Below are 4,772 nucleotides of genomic sequence, written 5' to 3'. Positions count from 1 at the left end.
TTGGACTCCGTATGTCGTTCAGTTGTGCTCTTGATGGGGGGAGGTACCTGCAAAAGGCACTCCGACGCTCAAGTTAGGAGCGGTTTTATGAACTGTTTATCACAGTTTTGTATTTAAGTCTTGATCGGACGTAAGTAGAACGTAGTGAAGTCTCAGTTGAACCTACCTTGCCTTTGGCCCTGTGAGTGTATTTATAAGCGTTTCATAGATCAAATAAAAACAACCTTACCTGGAAATCCGGTTAGTTACTCATAAACGACTTTATCAATATCTTAACCGCTTATAAATTATCGTGATAATAAAAATATTATGCTTTATGTATTAAATATTATGAATTTCTGCAGAGGCTAATATATCAAAGTCTTTTTACTTGTTTTGCTTTTAAAACTCTCTTGTCTTAGTTAACTTTCTAAACAACTACAAAAGTTAAAAATGTATAACACAACAACAATCATGTTTATGATAAATCAATATATATTTTGTTATTATTTAAAAGCACTGATATATTTGATATATATATATATATATATATATAATTTAAAATTATAATGTCAAGTTCAATTTCTAATCATTTAAGTGATATATAATATCTCAAATAAATATATCATTGTTTTGTTTTACAATAAACACTACTGCTTGTCGTATTACTATACATACCGTTTATATAAGAATACTATTAATAATGATTTTATTCAATTAAATCAAGTTTGTAGATCACCCAAAATATTAACCTAAGTTATTAATTAAATTGTAGCCAAAGAACCACTTAGCTTCCCTAGTTACTGAAGAGTCACTTTTGAAAGCCAAAACAACAGTTTTGCATAAAGTTGTTTGTTTTAATCGATTGTACACTACAAAAATATGTAATTTTACTGGGTTTTTTTTCAATATTACCGGCGGTTTTAACCCCCGCAAATCACATTTCCCGCGGTTGGACCAACCGTTGGGAATACGGCCGTCGCCAAGTAAGTACCGGCGGTTCTGGAAAAAACCGCCGGTACTAGCGGGGGTTTCCGGAAACCGCCGGAATTTCCAGAGGTTTTGTCGAAACCGCCGGAATTAGCGAGGGTTCTGTGAAAACCGCCGGGAATTACGGGGTTACTCAAAAACCGCCGGAACTGGCTAGGGTTATCTCAAAACCGTCCCTATTTTGCATGTGTAGTTTACTGGGGTTAAAACCGCCGGGAATTTATACAGTTCATTTTTTTTTTATTGTGATAAAATTAGATTATGATAAAAATGATTTTATTGACAAAACAAACAATAAATTAATATGAACTAAAATTGAATAATATTGTATAAAATAAACTATATTGTTCAACCTAATATCATTCATACAACTAATTGTTCATGCATAAAAATTAAAAATAAAGATGTTCATTACATATGTTCAATATAGATGTTCAATACAAATGTTCAATACTAAAAGTATGACTCATAAAAATATTCAATAACAATATCTAATTTTCTTCTTCATTACATCTATTGTATGACCCACTCCCTTGATCAGATACCTACAATATAACATAATAGTTAGTCGATAATATATTTAATTAAAAAAATCATACAAATAAATTTAATAATTATTACCGATGATCGTTGAAATACTACAAAATTTAATAAAATAACCAGCAATTAACATTTTAGTAGTTACAAAAGAGTTAATAATAGTACATGCATGATTGCTGTAGAGAGTTTAACTTTGTTATTCTTCTTGTAATTATCTGTAACATAACTTGTAATTAGTTATTAGTATGAAAACCTTTTATACCATGGATGTGTAGAAATTAAATTCAAGTAACTAAAACTATAGGATTGTTGATTTTGGTTAGAGGTTTTTATCAACCTGTAAGTTCTGGCTAGCTTCACAGACCAGTGATATTGGTGAATGGATTTGAGACTTTGGTTAGAGGTATAATAAACAATTTCAGTTTGCTAGTAGAGTCTCTCATCAAAAACCTTTATTTTTTCTACATGCTAACACCTCACACTTCTTTGCATTTTCTTCCTACTTGGTTGATAGGTGTGAACTTTGCTTATATTTGTTGCTTAAATTGTCGTGCTTTTGAGTAAGTTTTAGTGTTAATTCTCATGAAAAGTATATATTTGTGGTGTAAAAATAGTTTTGATTGTTTAATTATGTTTTTAAGTGTTTTCGCGTGTTATTTCGCAGTAGAATAAGGATTGGATACTATCACAGACTTGGAGAGCGTCAATTGTCGAAGCCAGAAGGATCAAACTACCAGAACGAACGCTCGCCCAGCGGACGGACGCTCGTCGCCCAGCGAGGACGTTTGTCCAGCGTGCAGAGAGGCTCGTCCAGCGCGTAGAGGACGTTCGTCAGAGGACGCTCGTCACATAGCGAGCGCGACGCTCGTCCATGGCACTCGTCCAGACGCTCGTCCAGAGCGGCAGAGGACGCTCGCCCAACAACCAGAGGACGCTCGTCTAGAGCGGCAGATGACGCTCGCCCAGCTGGCAGAGGACGCTCGTCCAGAGTAAGGACGCTCGTCCAGCGCTCGTCCAGCTCGCGGCCGCTCGTCTAGAATTTGGACGTTCGTCCAGCGAGTGCACGCCTGTGATCCAAAAGTAGACGCTCGCCTAGCGAGAGCGTGAACGCTCGTCCAGCGAGCTTTGGACGTTCGTCCAGCGAGGATAAAATATGGACGCTCGTCCAGCGAGTGGACGTTCGTTGCCCAGCGAGGACGTTCGTCCAGCGAGCTTTAGACGTTCGTCCAGCGAAGATGAAAAGTGGACGCTCGCCCAGCGATCAATGGACGCTCGCCCAGCGAAAAATCACTTAAGGTCCTTTCTTTAAAAACGCGATCCAGAGGCAGAAACCAGTCAGTTCTAGAGGGGAGAAGCCAGGGGGAACTCTGCAGCTCGTGTCCATGCTCGTTTTGGGTGCTCCGGAGTGGAATTTCACCACTTTCTACCATCCAATCCATGCTTTATCACTTCTATGATGTATATGTGTAGCTAGAACTCCATTTCACTGGGGTTGAGAGTAATTTTCTGAACTTCTATGTAATTTCACTATTAATGCATGAACTTGTTTGAATTATATGTTCTATCCTTATTATTAATGCTTTTGATGGGAATCTGAGCCATTTGAACGGTTAAATCATTGGGAAATGTATGAGACCGCGGACCTAGGATAGAACTGCTAAAGGATTTCGAGTCCTAGACATAGGAGGGAATTTTTAGTCATCTGTGACATTGTGTTTAAGGCAAATCTGATAATTGAATTAGCTAAGGGATTAGCAATTTAGTTTGAATGATTAAGAACTGTCTCTGAGGGATCAGGACTGCATGCGCCTAGAATATCGATGTATAATTATGAGGAATTGTGTTAGTAGAAGATTACCAGAGTGATGAACTTGAATTTCAACCCCAGTGAACTTTAAATCATCTGTTTTTACCACTTTAAATTTCATCTGTATGCAAATCTTACTTGTGTTGTAAAATTAATTGCTAAATTAGTAAACTTTAATCAATCTATGAATCAAAACAAATCTCTTGGGAAAACGATTTCCGGACTTACCGGTTTATTACTTGTACGATTCGGTACGCTTGCCGAGGTCTCAACAAGTTTTTGGCGCCGCTGCCGGGGATTTGTTTTTGTTTTCGTTGATTGTTTGTTGTTTATCTGGTTTAGTTGATTTTAGCTATCTGCTGTTTAAGTTTTTATTGTGATCATTTTTGAATTTTTGTGCATATTTGTTATCATCTGTAGAAATTGTGTCTTTTTGGATTGTTTCTTTTAGTTTGTGTTTTGTATGAGAAGCAGAGAACAGGTTGAAAATCTACTTTTTGATCCGGAAATTGAAAGAACTGCTCGAAGGAACAACAGTAGAAGAAGGAGACAAAGTAGAGAATCCAGAGAAGAAATTCTGGACTTTTCATCTGGTCAAGACAAAGAAGAAATGGAAGATAATCGCACTGGAGAAGGTTCTGGGCAAGGAAGACGTACTCTTGCAGATTATAATACTTTCTCAGGACCTCTGCACTTCAACAATATTGCAAGACCAGTGGTGAATGCTGCTAACATGGAGATGAAGCCAGCTCTTATTCATCTGGTGCAGAACAATCAATTTCATGGATTATCCCACGAGAATCCATACACTCACTTGGCTACCTTCATGGAGATTTGTAATACAGTGAGGATTCATCAGGTTCCAGATGAAGCAATTCGACTCAGCTTATTTCCATTCTCATTGGCTGGTAATGCAAAAATGTGGCTGAATTCCTTTCCAGAGAATAGTCTGACAGTCTGGGATGATGTAGTTGCAAAATTTCTGAATAAGTTCTTCCCTCAGTCCAAAATCAATAAGGGAAAGCAGGAGATCTCGTCTTTTCAACAGGATGCTGATGAAACTCTAGGTCAAGCATGGGATAGATTCAAAGGCCTATTGAGAAAAACCCCTACTCATGGATTTGATGAGCCTACAATGTTAAATCTGTTTCTTGGAGGGCTGAAATCCCAAACAAAGTTAATGTTAGATGCATCAGCTGGAGGTAGTATCAGATGGAAGACGCCTGAAGAAGCACATGATCTGATTGAAAATATGGCTGCAAATGATAATGAAGTTCAGAGTGAGAGAGCTCAATTTCAACAACAAGGTGTTCTTCAGCTTCAATCTCAAGATGCTTTACTAGCTCAGAACAAGATTATGACTCAGCAACTTGAGACATTAATGAAGAAGTTATCTCAGCTACCTAAAGAACTGCAGAATGTTTCTCAAACTCAACATCAGATGGTTCAAAGTTGT

The 4,772-nt window shown here is 37.5% G+C and overlaps 1 non-coding gene across 1 annotated transcript; it reads right to left on the bottom strand.

Moving 5' to 3' along the window:
* Positions 1-4,335: 4,335 nt before the first annotated feature.
* LOC128193832 (small nucleolar RNA R71) lies at positions 4,336-4,438 on the bottom strand. The gene has a single exon (XR_008245141.1). It is a non-coding gene; the product is annotated as a small nucleolar RNA R71 (small nucleolar RNA).
* Between the last annotated feature and the right edge of the window lie 334 nt (positions 4,439-4,772).

This window comes from Vigna angularis, chromosome 8 (assembly GCF_016808095.1).
Source record: "Vigna angularis cultivar LongXiaoDou No.4 chromosome 8, ASM1680809v1, whole genome shotgun sequence".
In the NCBI taxonomy this organism is placed as follows: domain Eukaryota; kingdom Viridiplantae; phylum Streptophyta; class Magnoliopsida; order Fabales; family Fabaceae; genus Vigna; species Vigna angularis.
This window is presented reverse-complemented; position numbering and strand designations above follow the sequence as displayed.